The following is a 17084-nucleotide window of genomic DNA, read 5'->3' as shown; positions in this document are numbered from 1 at the left end:
CTTCAAGGTTCTTTCAGCTTCAAAGTATTGTGATCTTTGATAACTAATCTCAAATGTATGCAAAAGTAATAGTGACACAGTTGCCTAGATATACTGGAAATATATGGCATTGTCTGACTGGGTCACACTGCAAACAAGTCAGACCCAGGACTTGGCACCTACCACAGTGCAGAAGAAAATCTAGCCTTTCTTTCCCCCCACTTGGCTTAGGGTTTATTATTTTCATTTCAAGCTCCCAGGTCCTCTTGTTGCAGATGTGGGGAGGAAGCAGAAGGAGCTGTCATTTGGTGAGAAGAAAGTAGAGATAATACTCCATGGATCCCAAGAACAGCAGGTGAAGTAAGCAAAACTCCAGGAAATCCACCTTTCAACCTTGATAAAAGAGGATTCCAGAAGTTTAACCCAGGAAGGGGTTCCAGCTAAACACCATCATCTTGAAGATTTAGGAAATTAAAACCTAAAGAGATCAAGTGACAAGTCCACAGTCATCCAGCTTTCCTGGAACCTGGGTCTGGAAACACAACTGCTCCCATGACCAACTGTATTAAAGCTGAGTTTTAAGCCTGTGTGTTTACACACACATAAATGTCTCTTTTCCTCTCTGAGCCATGGGTAGCCTTCTTCAGTCTCCTGCAAATCAGCCAACAACTATCTCAGGAAAATACACAACAGTCTTCACAATCCTGAATTCAAGAGAAATACCTGATTCTACAAACAAGTCAGAGTCATGTGGTTTACCTTGAGATTCACCCTCATCTTTGAGAACTATATTCAGTAAGATTATGGTGACTGATTCTTTAGAAGTCGAAAGTAGAAAAAAACAAACACAAGCAAGAAAAAGCCTAAGGAGATCTTGTTTTAAGCAAAACACACATACTGACTTCCACCACGTAAACACAAAGGGGATATTTCTGGTAATTATTTTCTTGAACACAGCCTAATCTAAAACTCCTTTTAAGTAATCACAATCAGGATGGCTCCATTTGCAAAAGTGCGACTTTCGCACAACTTTTTAGCGGGCGTCTCCACCACCTCAGAAGTTCGCAGGGCCTTAAAGCTCGTCTGTTCATTGATTCAGTTCTACTTCACAGGGACTCATTCACTCGCGCCGTTTCTTACTAAGTAGGCCCGGGCTTCGCCCTCAGGGAACTTGCACTCAAGGGGAGTCTAGGAAAGGAGCCTAGACACACCAAAAGCGACAGGGACTTCAAAAGAACCTCATAAAGCAGGCTGGAGACTCCGGGGAGCTAGGAATAGTCCCACAGGGAAGAAGAGGGACGCTCCTCCGCGGCGGGGGCTCACCCTGGAGCCGGGGAGGAGGGGACGGCGTCCGGGGACGGCACGCTCGGCCCACCGCAGCCCGGCACGGCCTCCCCACGTCTAGGGCCGGCGTCTCCCGTGTCGCGGAAGGGGCAGGCCCAGACCGTCTCCCAGTGGCTCCCTAGCCCAGTCGCCCCGACGTTCCCGCGAATGAGCGCCGCGGAGAGCCGGGCGCCCGCCCGCCTACCGGCCGCTCTGACCCCGCCGGGCCCGGCCGCGGGCAGCTGGAGGCGAACTCACCTGTTAGGGCCGCTCCAGCCGTAGTGGTGGCAGAGGCGGCGCCCGGGGGCCAGGCTCGCGGCTCACACTTAAGGTGGCGGCGGCCACACCCTGACCAGGCTGGGGCCCTCGGTGCCGCCTCGAGACCGCTGCCCTGCCCCCCGCGGCGCGGGCAGAGAAACGGAACGGGGAGGCTTCCTCGAGGGTGGGGGGTGCGGGGCGCAGCCTTCGGATGGCCTGGGGGACTCTGGCGACCTCAGGGTTACAGGTCCGCCCTTCTGGGCTCCGGCTATTGTTAGAAAACTGAGTGTCACCCCGGGTCCCGGACCCCTTGGCCCGGCTTATTCATGCAGGGACTTCGCCTTCAGACTCCAGTCCGCCCGCGCGGAGCCCGTTTCCGAAGTTGCGGCCTCGGGTCAGGGCAAAGGGCCGGGCAGAGGCGTCGCGAGTTTTACTGAGTGCAGGTAGCAAATGACCGGGCCGCGGAGCTGAAAGGCAGACGGGAAAGGGGTTTGTCCGCCTCTGAGTGCGACTAAAAGGCAGCAACCCTCAAAGCCCTGCGTCTGAACACTCCATGCTTTGTGAGCTGTCAAACGCCTCCCGCGGGGAAGCGGTTGTTAAACCGTTCTCAGGTCCTGCCGGTTGTAGGACTGTTAAGGAGGCGGTGACGGTGGAGGGCAGAGGAGCCGACCCAGACCCAGAGATCAGAAAACGTCTCTGCCCTTTTCTTTATGCATTAATTATACGAGGTGCCCAAGAAGAAAGGAGGCCCATCTGATCACCTGGTGTAGCTTATCTCAACAAGTCACATGCATTTCTGATCGCAAAGCATGTGCTCACGTATTTCCAAGTTTTATGTTTTGATAAGTTCAAATTCCTTTGTTTAACCAAACTCTTATCAAATACAAACAGTTATTGTGAAACACTGAACAGTTCCAGGGGCTCCTCTTAACTAAAAAACAAAACTTGTAACTTAAAAACACACACAAAAATGTAAAGTCCACATTCATCTATACACACATAACCCCCAGTTCCCTCAGTTAATCCCTCTGAATTCTACTAGCCCTGTTGCCCACCAAATATTACAGTATGTGAGACAGTATGAACTCCGTGGGGCATACAAGAGTCTGCAACATATGGCCCTGGCCCACCTTTCCAGGATCATGGCTAGGCTATCACGTCCAGCCCCACCAAATCACATTTTTCCCAATCTATGGAGAGTAAAAAACAAGTTTTTATTATTCTCCATCTGTCATGGACTGCTATTTTTATAAAATACAATTAAAAACATAATAGATAGCAAATGAGAAAAAAGAGAAACTTGAAGACCCAGTTTTTCTTACAACCAGTATACAACAAGTACGTAACAAGTATAAAATACTCTTTCAATCAGGGTATTGTTTTTTCCATTTCTAAATGTTTACTCTCAATTTTTGTATTTATTTGGTCATGGACAGGTAAAAACCTGTTCCCAGACTGGCACTAGTGACTTGACTTTTTAGGTGGCGCTGACTTGTTCTTTAAATATGTCAGATGCTTTTCAACTTTTGAAGCTTTTCTCATGTTTACTGATGATCAAAGTTCTTCTCACTCAAATTTCAACTTATAATACAAAAGAACTTATCATTTATTGAGTACTGTGTGCTAAGATTTTAGATGCATTACTGTGACTTCTCATCAGCCCTATGAACTAGGTGTTATTAATAGTCCCACTTTGCAGATGTGGAGATTGAGGGCTAGAGGTGGAAAGTCAGCAGTCTAAACTGAGCTGGCCTGATTCTGGAGCCCAAGCAATCAACCATTTTGCTGGGCTCTTCTCCATGAAATCTCTCCCTTTACTTTCCTTATTGTACCTCTACTGAAACATTTCTTTCTCATTGGTTTTCATTCCTGTTTCCCTCACTAGGCTTTAAGCTTCTGAGCACAGTGACATTTGTGTATCTCTGCAGTTCTTCAACTCGGTTCATTATAATTACCAGAAGCAGAGCTCATTCTCATCTTTGTATTACTGTTATCTTTTGTGCTTACTTATTAATGTAAGTAATTATTTGTTTTTGTCTGCATCCCCTATTAGACCACACTACATTCAGAGTTATCTTAACAAAGAGGTTTTTACTACTGAGCAAACTTCTATAGCATGTATGATGCTCCTGGTACTTTTCTAAGAGCTTTATGATCTTGTAAATAACCCTATAGAGTAGATATTATTTTATTTCTATTTAAACCATGAGGAAACTGAGGCACCATGTGGTTATAGTAAGATGCAGGGCCAGAATTTTAAATGAGGCAATCTGGCTCCAGAATTTATTTCTGAACCACAATTGTACTGATTTTCCAATGTACCACATCCTTTTCCTGTTTAAAACACATCAAGGCCTTTCTCCTATTCTTAAGACAAGAGCAAAACTCCTTAATAGGGCCTGCAAAATTGTGCATGTCCTGGCTCCTGGTTAACTCTCCAGCTGCATCTCACACCAAGCTCCCTGGCTCCCTTCTAGCCGTATTCGTTCATTTCCTTCTCCTGGGAGTCACGCTTTCTCTGACCATAGCACACACTGTTTCCTTGGCCTGAAATGCTGTTCCTTCACCTTGTTCCTTCCTCAACTTAAAACTAGATTTCAGATTTTTAGCTAAGGAAAACATCTCTAGACTAGGTCAAATACCCATTTTAAAAGCATTTTCAGTTCTTCACACAGTTATTATTTTATATTGAATTTATTTGAATATTTGACTAAAGTAGGTCTCTCCTCAACTGTAAGCTCCATGATGGCAAAAACTATCTTATTTGCCCACATTTATATCCTCAGCACTTAATGCAATACCTAACATGTAGCAGGCAGTCAGTAAGCGCTCATCGAATTAATGAAGAAATAAATGGTGTTCAGAGTGCTATTGAAACAATAGTAGGGCACAGTGGGATGCTGGTAAATGTTCATCAGCATACTTTTTAAAAAAGCCTTCATTTGTATCATTTGCTGATCTCTGTATAATGTGGTATAAATACTCCCACCATGGCCAATTTCAAGATTGGCCAACATGATATCAGGCAACACTAGAGTTGGGAAGTGATGTGCACAATTGGCTGGCTTTGAAAGCCTGTACCTGTTGACTCTGACACACCACTGGAAGGGCATCAAAGTGAGTAAGGCAGAGAAATTAAGATCTGAAGCATGAACAGAATGGAAGGTAGAGACACGTGGAGGGCAAAAATAGGCAAGGTGAGAGGAGGTGGGGGTCAGACAAGAAGAGGGGGAAAAGTTCAGTAGGGCTGAAGTGTGCATTTAAAGAGAAGAGCCTTGTACATCTTGATAAGAGGTTAGGACTTTATCCTTACAGAACATAGATGAGCTGGCTTAAGCAGACGAGTGGCACAATGAGGTTAGCATTTTGGAGAAATTGCTCTGGCTGCCTTTGCAAATGGATTGGCAGCCACCAGGGGAAGAGATGCTGGTGAACAGAAAAGCAGGATAGAGACGAAGAGAAAGTGCAGACAACTGTGAACAGGAGCTTGGTAAGCAAAAAGGCAGTCTGGCAGTGAGTAGGCCTAAGCTACAGCCATAGTTTCACAAGTTGGGCCCTCACGCCCCAGAAGGGGAACCAGCACAAGGCAGTGCCCACACTGGAGACTCAGGGACTAGACCTTAATTTCAAGAACAGGCTTTAGAAGCAGCAAGACCAGGACTTGCATTCTGGTTCAGCCACTTACTAGCTGTGACTAGTCAATTAAAGTTCAGGTTTTCAAGGGGTTTTTATATGTTAACAAGTAGGGGCTCAGTGGCTCAGGCCTGTAATCCTAGCACACTGGGAAGCTGAAGCAGGAAGACTGCTTGAAGCCAGGAGTTTGAGACTAGCCTAGGTAACATAGCAAGACCCTATCCCTACAAAAAATTTAAAAATTGTCCAGGCGTGGTGATACATACGTGTAGTCCTAGCTACCTGCAAGGCTGAGATGGGAGGATCATTTGAGCCCTGAGTTCAAGGTCATAGTGATCTATGATGTCACCCCTGTACTCCATCCTGGGGAACAGAATAAGACCCTGTCTTTAAAGACAGACCTAGCACACAGGACAGGAGATGTCCTTGGCCTGAAAAATGTGTCCTCTCTCTGGTTTGGGTACAGGTGTCTGTAATGGATGGAGGGTTTTGCTCACTATAAATTTATTCTCCCTTTTTCTGATAATAGCACTTTGCTGCCCTTCTGGGGATCTTCTGCTCTACCTTTTCTGACTCTGGTATAGTTTTCCCCACCCCCAGACCCAGAATTACCACTCAGAGTATGCCATCTTCCTGATCATGTGATTTGTTCCAAACTGGGCCTGAGTATTCCTTAAAATCTAATACAGACCCTAGAAGAGAGGGAGTGGATTCTTTGGGCAGGGGAAGGAAACTGGAAGTTGCTCTATTTAGGTCGTTAAATAGAAAACATCCAATTTTGAATCAAAAGTTTAGTTTGTTATAGTTCAAACAAGAAGCAGTACAATTAATGAAAGCATATACAGTTTGCCATCTTAACAGTAGCTTATTTATGCCAGCAGTGAAGAAGCCTGGAGAGTGAATGGTGATGAAATTGCAAAAGGCATTTTCCCCACAGCTTGTTGGAATGGAATACTTTTTCTTTGCAAAAAGTAGTCCAAACCCTGGCAGAAAGTGGTAGTCAGTTGGTGCAAGGACTGGTGAACACGGTGGATGATAGAGACTTTCCAAGTCCAGCTTCTGTAGTGTGAGCAACTTTGTTGTGCAACATGTGGTTGAGAGTTCGTTGTCTTGCAAGAGCATTGGCCTGTACCTAATGAACAATCCTGGCTGCTTAATCACAAGCACCTTCATCATGTTTTCCAATTAGTTGCATTAGACATCTTCTGTAATCAATGGCCCAAGTTTCATGAAGCAGTAGTGGATAACACTAGCACTGGACCACCAAACAGATACTGTTAGCCTTTTCTGATGAATACTCAGTTTGTGTCTGGACACTTCATCTTTATCCAACCACTGTGCCCAACATTTGCAATTGTCAAAAATAATTTGTTTTTCATTACATGTAATAATACGGTGTAGAAATGATTCACTTTGATGTCCTAACAGCAAAGAAAGACAAGCTTTGGGATGATAGCTCTTCTGACACTCCTTTAATTAATGTGGCACCCATCTATCCAGCTTCTTTATGTTGGTGATTTCTTTTACACGGTCCAATATTGTTGGAATAGTTAACAGCAACCCTTGCAGCTAATTCATACGTAGGGTGAGATGGATTCGCTTCCATGACAGCTTTACGCTCATCAATATCCACCTTGGTTTCAGATTGCACACATGGCTCATTTTCAAGATTAAAATCACCAGAACGGGACTTCTCAAACCTTAAACCTAGCCACATCCTTCCCAAACACTTCGTTGATGTTTGAAGCTGTCTGTGCTGCCTTGGGTCTAGGACGGAACTCATATTTAAATATAACACACATTTTTGACTTATCTATGGTTTCACAAAAATTGCTCTAAAATTTATTTGAAAGATAATTACAAGCCAAACGGTGCATTTGAAAGAATAAGGATATTATTCACTATAAAACATGAAATATCCAAGTGAAATGTCAGAGATATCAACTGTCAAACTTAGTACTTAAGGAAATTGGACATTTCATGCTTAATAAACTATTGGCAAACACCTTTCCCAGATCCAGAAAAGTCATATGTGGTAAAAAGAATTTTAGCTAAGCCAAAGAGGGAGGTGGAGTTGAGCAGATAGCAGGTAAAGAGTTTATATCTTCTGAACCCCACAGTCCAGCTAGGCCTGAAGCTCTTGATTTACTAGATTTGCTCTTTTTTAGCTACATGGGCCAATACATTTCCTTTTTTACTTACAGTTATTTGAGTTAGCACTTCTGTCATTTGCTTTCAAAAGTCTTGATTTATAGAGTGCCTGAATTGGTTTGGTTGCCCTAAAAGCTCCCTTATCACCCACGGGCTAAAACTGCTGAGGGGGGCCCTACAAGCAACTCCTGCAATTATGTCCCAGTGGCTCAGAAAATTGCTCCAGGTTCCACTAGGCACGTTCTGTACTCTGGCTTCTTCTTATCTCTACTTCTGTCTTGCAGCCTGGTACTGAGCTCTCTCTGGATTGATAGACGACACTTCAACGTATATTGAGCCTGGCCTCTACTTCAGTCTTACCTGGACCGTAATCTTTCCAAAAAGCCTGGTCTGCCCCCTTTTTATTCCACTGGGCAGCATCTCTGACCTCTGCACCCAGCTCAGGCCCCTAAGTCAGACACCTATCTCTCCATAAGCAAGAACAAGTGAATGATTTTGTCTCCTCAAGCAGGCCCTGTAGTGAACCTTCCACGTCCACTTAATAAATGCTCACTTTCTTTTAATGTCATTTACTTTGGCTTTAATTTATGTGATTTGGGAAACCCAAAGGTCAAAATCTCCTCTATAGCCTGTTAAACTATTGAGTACTTTTCTCAGATTTGGTAATGGGAATTTTTGCTGGAAATGAGTAAGAAAGGGTACGATTTTATAAGGAGATTAGTCGCTCGAACGAGGATGTCCTATAAATCTATATTGCATAAGGCACTATCACTGCACACAGAAGAGCATTAACACGTTTTGTTCCCTGGGAGTATGTCCTTATTCTGGGCTGGATTGTGTCCCCCACCCCCCAAATTCATATGTTGAGATCCTAACCCCCAGTACCTCAGAAGGTGACTGTATTCGGAGATAGTCTTTCAAGAGGTAGCTAAGGTAAATTGAGATCATTAGGGTAGGTCCTAATCCAATATGGCTGCTGTCTTTATTGAAGAAGAGATTAGGACACAGATGCACACAGAAGGAGGGCCACGTGAAGACCCAGGGAGGAGATGGCCATTGACAGGCCGGGAAGAGCGGCCTCAGGAGAAGCCCATCTTGCCAACCCCTTCATCACAGACTTTAAGCCTCCAGAACTGTAAGAAAATAAACTTCTGCTTTTAAGCCACCCAGTCTGTGGTACTTTGTGATGAGCAAACTAATAATGTCCTCCACTAATTATTGGCAAACTGGCATCTCTCCTTGGCAAATCCTTTGAGAAAGAATAGTAGAAATCTCTTCTTGGCTCCCTCCTCCCCCCACCCAAAAAGTACCCACAGAAATCAAACCCATGGTATTTGTGGAATTATCACTGAATACTGAGGAATGAGTTTGGTGTTTCAGTTATTGGCAACCATGGTGGCCCTGAGCGGGGTGTCCACAATAGACAGTAGCCTGGTCCAAAAATGGTGGTGGTGGTGGGGGGGCATTTTCCTTGCCAGGCTGCCTCTTTTGAGGTACTAAATGCTGAGTACAGTGAGGCAAGTCTCTATATAGGAGGGTGGCACCATATGGGGTGTCAGAGCCCAGGCAGGTTGAGGAAAGTGGCCCTTCCTCCAAAGATGCAGGCCAGTGTGGGACATTGACGCCTGAGCAGACTGAGGAAGGCATCCACACAGCAAGTGAGGTGGCTTAGCTTGGTGTGTTAGGGGTCAGGAGGGGTGAGGAAGGCACACATATTGCCAGGGATGGGGCTGGTGTAGGAGATGGCATCACTGTGTGAGGAGGCTGTCCGTGGAGGCAGGGCTGCCTGGTGTGAGATGGCAGGGCTTGAGCAGAGCAAAGAGGGTATCCATATGGTAGGTTAGCTCAGTGTGGGGCGCGAGAGTCCAAGTGATGTAAGGAGGATAGACAGGTGGATTGACTAAATAAGTAAATATATTAAGGAAAATGAGAGCTAGGTGTCTCGTTGTTGGGGTGGGGGGAGCTAAATGTGAAAAGGGGAAGACTAGAATGATCCCCGAGGTGTTGGATTAGAATTAGAGATAATGATGCAAATGTATAGTTTTTAACATAATGATAAGTAGATGACAGATGGATAAAACTAAAAGTTCAAGTGTGCACACAGAGACACACACCTTCCCTAGCTGAGCATACTAAAGGGGTTTGAGATCAGTGACACTGCAACAGTAGTGAGCATACTGAGGGTCTAAATTTTGGTTTCTGTACATGGACACCAGGCTCCACTAAAACACTAGGGTTCCTTAGATAAATGGATGATTCAAAACTGGGCTAGAGAATGTATAAGCTAAGCCTGAAACATTTTTTTTTTTGGTACCAGAAAGTAAAGTGCTCAAAAAATTTGTAGACATGTTACACCAACAGGACACAGAAACTAGCATGAAGGGACTCCCACTGTTTGACTATGGAACAATATTATATAAGCACGAAAATAAATGATGATAGTAAAGGGTTATTACCCATTAAATAAAATAGGAATCTGTGAGGTCACACTGATAAGATAAATAACAAAGTATGATAAGAGCTAGATTATGGACATAAGCTCAAAGTACCTCCCCGCAGGATACTGACTGTAAAGGACAATATCCCTGTCAAATGCCACCTTAATCTATGATCAATGTTAACATCATCAGTAATGGAACAAATCTAAATCCTGTTTCACTTAATGGAGTGCAATGAAAATACGGCATCAAATCTGTGATATTTCTGCCAAAGAGGCACAACCTGAATCCTAATCATGAAGACACTTCAGATAAATCCAAATTGAGGGACATTCTATTATGCAAAATAACTAGTCTTTTATCTCTGAAAGCGTCAAGATCATCAAAGTCAAGGAAAGGTTGAAGAATGTTCCATATTGAAGAAGATTAAAGAGACATGACAATGACACTCAACACATTATTCTAGACTGGATTCTATTCCTAAAGGACATTATTGGAGCAACTGGAGAAACTTGAATGGATTCTAAGGATTAGATGGTAGTGAAGTATCAATGTTAATTTCCTGATTTGATGCTTACATCGTGGTTATCTTAGAGAATGTCCTTTTCATAGGAAATACACACTGAAGTCTATAGAAATAATGGGGCATTAATTCAGCAACTTAACATGCTTCAGAAAAGAAAAAACAGTATTTATTACTGCAGCTTCTCTGTAAATGTGAGATTGTTTCCCAAAAAAAGCAAAAAAACTAACATCAAAGATGAAGGACAACTGACCCAGTCTCTTCAACAAATCTGTCATGTAAAAAGGGGTAGATTAAAAGGGGCCTATGGGACATAACAAGCAGATGCAAATGTGGTCCTGGACAGGATTCGAATTTGCATAAACTAGTGATAAAGCACATTTTGGAGACAACTGGGAAATATACATATGGTTTATTATTAGATGGGATAAAATATATTGAAATGGAAAAATGGAGATTATTGACTGCAAAAAAAACAGTTAATAGAACAATGCCTTATCAGGTGCTCTCATTTTATGGAAAAAATAGAAATACAAATAATGTTCCAGAGGGATGGATACTAACCCTAGCACTGGTACTTACTGAGTGGTGGGAATACTTTTTAATTCTCTTATTTTTGCTTGTTTTTATTTTCTAATAGGTAATAATGTACATGCCCTGTTTCTGATTTGGTAAAAAATAGGTTTTTAAGTAAAATTTAAATATCAGAATTAGGAAAAGAGTGAAAAGGGTCAGTATTCACAATCTTCAAAATTTACATTTTTGTCAAGAGGAACACGTAGACATTACTGAAGATATTTCAGGCACAGTCTGAAACATCTTGCTTAGGGTTACTTATATAACCTAGAAGACTAGAATACTGATGCTGCTACCTGTATTTGTTTGAGAGGTGCCTAAGAGCTTTGTATGGCTGTATCAGTAAATTTTAATATCACGTAGAAATGCCTCAGTTATCTCACCGATAAAATGAGGATGAATATTCTGCATCAGAAAGTAACTTGGAGGACTAAATGAGTTAATATATCTGTAAAGTATTGAATAAACATGATTAATAGGTACGAATAGCACATCACTTACACAAATACAAAATTTGTGACCATCTTTGTTCTTCGTTTCATGAAGAAAATGAAGAATACAAATAGAGCCTCCCAGTTCAGACTAGAGTTTGGTAGTTCTTTCAGTCCACAAATTCTTACAGTCTACCTTTTATATGCCAGGCATTATCCAAAGTTCTTTACAAACAACATACAGTAGACTCTCTGGAAGTTGACCACCCAAAGGACTGTAACTGGTCAGCATCCAGAGGTGGTCAAAATAAGGAATTAAGACTACCATATTTATACATACATGTGATGCATGTCTAGTCTGTAAAAATTAGGTCAACTTAAGGAGGTGCTCGATGTAGGGAGGTGGTCAGCTATGGAGATTCTACTGCATTTTTGATCATCATAATAATCCTATGAAGAGGGTAACCTTCCTATTTTATTGATAGAAGTAAGCCACAGAAAGGTTAGTTAACTTGCCTAACGTCATACAGCCAGTTAAGATGCAGAGCTAGGATTACAACCACACAGTCCATGCACTCCTTGTCAACCTATCCTGTCACTCTCACTGTCCCATAACCAAGTACAAGTGAATTTGTGCCAGTAGCTTTCAAAAGCTCCCTTGTAAGCTAATGTTTCAAGTTCCAAATGTATTTTCCCCTCCTCCCAAATACTGCAGATCAATTTTGATTCCTCATGCGAAACTGTTTAAATAGACCAAACCTATTTAACGCACATCCTGGCTGATTTGGAATAAGTGGCCTCAAGATCAATGTCCCTCTAGGCAGAGGATGGTGGACAGATTTAATCTCCCAACCCAATTCCAACTGATTGCTGTGGCTCCATGGAGAAGAATTCTGAGACTGGTCAATTCATGACATCTGCCATGGATGGAAAAGTGGGAAAAGAGGCCTGAAAACCAAATATTTTCCATCTCTGCTTCAGGTGCTTTTCCACCCTGACACTAAACTGTGAGGTAAGGCTGGAGACCTTGACACAGAGGACTTCTCAATGTTGAGCCCTGGGGCGTCCAGGGCGTTGGGGAAGGGGATAGGGCAGGAAATTGGAGAGCAGAGAGGGAGGGAGGCACTGAGTGAGTCTTCAGTGACAGTGTGGGAGGCACTGATGAAATCCACGGCTATGGCAGCTCTGAGGAGGGGATAATGCTGTTCAGAAGTATGGATAATTTATAAGTCAACTATTCCTATGTTAGCAACGCCTGCCAAGCCCTTCTGACATCGTGAACATCACCCCAGTGATACACACACTAGCAAGCCTTAGGGAGGTAAAGCATTTCAAGAAGCTGGCCTCAGAATAGTTAAATGACTCTACTGAGGAACGAAGTGAGGTCCAGAGCATCTGTCATGAGTTATATATAAAAGCAATGTCAGAATAAAATGAAAATGAGTACACGAGACCAAGCAATATTGTCCCACAAACCACCAGCTTACGTGTAGGACTGTTAAACTGAGGTTTGGGATGGATGGGTGGATCCTCACTCATACGGCTGAGGTTTTCAGAAGGGACATTAGGATACAAACCACTTTGCATGTGGTTTGCTGAGGACTTGTTTCTCGGCATACACTAGAAAAAAACAAATGTTTGAAGCTGAAAGAGAGTCCCAAGCTAGGTTGCATTTAAGAGAGTACTGTAGTCCAGAGACCCCCAAAATGTCATGTCAGCTTTCAAAGGCATTTCACAGTTGCTGTAACAGCACTGTTGGAGCAAAGCCAAACAGCTTTAGAAGAAGCCTAGTCCCAGACATAGATGTCACTGCCAAGAACAAAATAAAAAAGGGCCATTGCCTAGCTTGGCATCTGGGTCCTGCAGCTGCCAAATCATATCCATTAACCATGCCAAAGTGATCCGTGGAGAAATTCCCAATGAGAGGCCCACTGGCCCAGAAAGCTAGAAAATTGCCTGTGATCTAGGCAAGTGGTGGGTTCTAGCTCACCAGTGTCTGCCGAGATTGCCAGACAACTTTAAGCAAGTCGGCATTAGGACTTTAGGTCCCATCTTTTGTTCATAAAATCGGTACTCGTGTGTGAATGTGTGTGTGTGTGTGTAGAAGGGGTGGCATGGCCGGTTGGGGTAGTGAGAGGAGAGAGAGAGAGAGGAAATAGGAAGGGTAAAGAGAAGAAAGCCACTTCCTAATGTCTTTTCCTAGTGTGTTGGGAAACTGAGATATGGGGATTGAAATCTCACCCTGAAGGAAGGAAAGTCATGCCTGTTTAGCTGGGGGTCAGGGGAAGGGAAGCAAAGGGAAGCAACTCACAAAAGTTGGCCAAGCCAGGAAGAAGCTCTTCTCCCACCTGCACATCTGCCTTGGGCTTTTCTTCCTTTCAGTTTGTTGCAAGAAAACAGATGGCTACAGAAGCCTGAATTTTAAATTTATGAATGGAAATTTCAACAGATGTTAGCAATCAAGATGGCATACAAGAATTTTTTTCATACCATGTTTACAGCCTAGCCTCCTTCACATACATGGGAGAGGGGGTCATAAAAAGGGTAGCTTTTGATCTCCGGGACAGCCTGGATCCAGCATGGTGATTATGTGGCACAATGATGGAAATATTGAAAGAACAAAGGAAGAAAACACTAATCAGCTCCCTGTATAAATGCTAAATATTTATCTGCAAAATGCTAAAATATACTTGCAAGAAAACCATCAGTTTATCAGAGTGCTTTCTGTGGGTGAAGTTCAAGCTTGAGGTTTTAACAAGTATCTGTGGACACCTAGTTACTTGGATTCTGTTTAGAGTTTTGACACAACATAGATTTTTTGTTTTGTTTTGCTTGGCTGAAGGTCCAGACATATGGAGTCCCATCAAATTTCATTGAGAAAGCGAGCAGAAGGCTAGTAGCAGAGATCTGATGGTGTGCAGTGCTAGGAACTGGGCTGTGCACAGGGATGGCAAATGAATCAGACTTGAACTAGGTCCTCAATACCCTTAGAGCTAAGACCAGAACAAAGTATAGTATCAAAGATTAATACTCTTAGAGCACAAGACTAGAACAAAGTATAGATTAAAGGTTGTAGGAATAGAGAGAAAGGAACTGGATGACTGTGCTTCCTGCTATCCTGAGAAGAGGGGAGGATTCTAGAGCTTTTAGCCATCTAGAAGAAGCAGAGTATTACCCAGGATTTGTTAGCAAATCCTTTTTGTTATACCTTCGAAAAATGGGGAGGCCATAAAGTCTGGAAATATGGATCACATTGTATTATGGGCATTGTGATATAATGTCAGTAGTCATTTATGTTATGTATTCAGCTGGGTTTCCAGGCTTTGAGGCTACCCTGGCTCTCTAGAATCTGATCATCTCTCTCCTCAAGTACTGTAGTAGTTTCACTAGTCTCCCTGTTTGCATTTCTGCTAACTTCTGCCATTCCCAATCATCATATTCTCAAGAAAGGGAGAGAACAATCAAAATAACAGTTCACATTTTATGTTATTAGTGACCAGGTAGACCACTGTATTAACATACAGTACTTATTAATTGGTTTTGGTTCAAAAATACACTCTCTGCTATGCTTCACGAGGATTTTCCTCCTTTGTAATGAAAGATTGTCTTCTTCACTCATCATCTGCCAACACAGCAAACCAGTGCTGAAAAGTGGATCTGGTAGTGGTTCATCTAAAAGACTTTGCTGGAAGGCAGACCCAGGGCCATCCTCTCTTATCTATCTAGTCTCCGCTTACCCACTGGTTTCACTTTCCACAGTTCAGTTACCTGCAGTCAGCTACTATCCAAAAATATTAAATAAGAAATTCTAGAAATAAACAATTCAGGGTCTTAAGTTGTGTGCCATTCTGAGTAGAGTGATGAAACATTGTGCTGTCCTGTTCCATTCCAAACGGGAAGTGAACCCTCCTTTTTTCTGGCCTCTCCACATTGTAGATACCGCCTGTCCTTAGTCACTTAGCAGCCACATAGGTTATCAGACTCACTGTAGTGAAACTGCAGTGTGGGTTCAAGTAAGCTTTGTTTTACTTCACAGTGGCCCCAACGTTCAGGAGTAGTGATGGCAAATTGAGCGTGCCAAAGAGAAGCCATCAAGTGCCTCATTTAAGTGAGAAAGGGAAAGTTTTCAGTTTCATAAGGAAAGAAAAAATATCCTGTGCTGTGGTTGCTAAGATCTATGGTAAGATTGAAATTGTGAAGAGTGTTGTTAGAATTGTTCTTTTATTTTTATTACAGTGCCCGATGTGTAAATTAAACCTTATCATAGGTTATGTATATGTAGGAAAAAAACACAGTACAAGGTCAAATAAAACAGAGAGAGGAATCTCAAACTATTTGAGAAGCAAGAATTGCGATCCAGGGCACATACACAGACTGGGTGGTCTGTGGTATGTCCAAAGGTCAAAGAGAAGGTGGGAATTTCTATAAAAAAGGAAAACATTATATATTGTTTTGAATTAAAGTTCACTGGCACTAGGAAAGTTTCAGGAGAGCTGGCAAGCCCTGGAGAGTGATGGTGGTGGGTAAAAGTAGTCTTAGAGTCCCAGCTGGCTGTTTTGATAGCTATTGGACAAAATTAGTTTCAAGTTACTTAACTGCAGGCAGTGTCACAGGCAGCTTGCAGGGAAGTACCTTCTTGTAATAACATTATGTGCTCTGAGCGCTTTTTCTCCCTGGCCTCTTGACACTGACTTAGTTGTATATGACAAGAATGATCCAATTTGTATGATCAACTTTCACCTAGTCTATGGTTCAGTATTTTCTATAGTTTCAGGCATTCATACATTCTGGAATGTATGTCTCACAGGTACTTACTTCTGCAAATAACTTCATCTAGCCTCATGGCTTTTAATACTATCTACATGCTGTTCACTCCCCTCTCATCAGTTGGGCCCAGGAAGGAAAAGCCAGGTCAGGCAGCACAATGGAGAGAATTTAATACTGGGGTCAGCTGCAAAGGTGGCCGAAAGCTGTAAGAGCAAACTGGGAAGGGTGAGAGAACCCAGAGAACAGCAAAATCAGGAAGTCGCTACCCTGCCTAGGGATAGGGAGACAAAGTATGAGTTAGGGATCGTGAGAGCTGAGCCCAGGGAGGAGGCCTGTCTGGTGGGACTGCACCCACAGGAGAGGTACATTAATGCTAGAGAGGTAATAATGCTCCCACGGCAAAGAGAAGGGAAGCTACTCTGGCTTCTGAGGCCAGCTGGCAAGGAAGCTTGGGAAATGCGGTTTGCACGGGTCAACCTTGCATACCTCTCTCCCTGGTTAAGCTGTACCCAAGCCATATGGAGCAGAGTGGGAAGAGCAGGGAATGAATGAGAGCAACAGGGCCAAGGAAGGACTGCTCTAAATTAGCATCTCACCTCGGACTTCTCTCAGCTCCAGGTTCAACTGCTCACCTGACTCCTCCACCCGGGTGTCTCACGGTCGTCTCTAACTTAACATGACCCAACAGGGACTCTTCATTGACCACCCAGCTCTCCTTGTTATTCCCCTTCTTAGAACATGATTTACCCACGACTCAGCCAAAAATGTGGCTGCCATCTTCAATTCCTTTCTTTCCCCACTTTCTACTTCTCCCAACCTTTTAGTAAAATGTTCATTCCGGCACCCGAAAGAGTTGCTCTCCTTCTCCACTATGGCCACCTTAGGCCAAGCCACCACAATTTCTCCTCTAGGTAACTATATAATGACCTTCTAAATGGACAGGCAACTCCCCCACTCCTGTAGTGTCCCTGCAAATGCACTGTTCAGGTGGGAGTTCCTGAAGAC

The 17084-nt window shown here is 43.2% G+C and overlaps 1 protein-coding gene across 1 annotated transcript in view; it reads right to left on the bottom strand.

Moving 5' to 3' along the window:
* The window catches only part of CPQ (carboxypeptidase Q), a 509108-nt gene extending 507151 nt beyond the window's left edge, over window positions 1–1957 (bottom strand). The window contains exon 1 of the mRNA XM_053559321.1: window positions 1561–1957. The gene's annotated coding sequence lies outside the window, so the exon portion shown is untranslated. The remainder of the gene's footprint in view (window positions 1–1560) is intronic.
* Window positions 1958–17084: the final 15127 nt, after the last annotated feature.

Source organism: Nycticebus coucang, chromosome 13 (genome assembly GCF_027406575.1).
Source record: "Nycticebus coucang isolate mNycCou1 chromosome 13, mNycCou1.pri, whole genome shotgun sequence".
Taxonomy (NCBI): Eukaryota; Metazoa; Chordata; class Mammalia; order Primates; family Lorisidae; genus Nycticebus; species Nycticebus coucang.
This window is presented reverse-complemented; position numbering and strand designations above follow the sequence as displayed.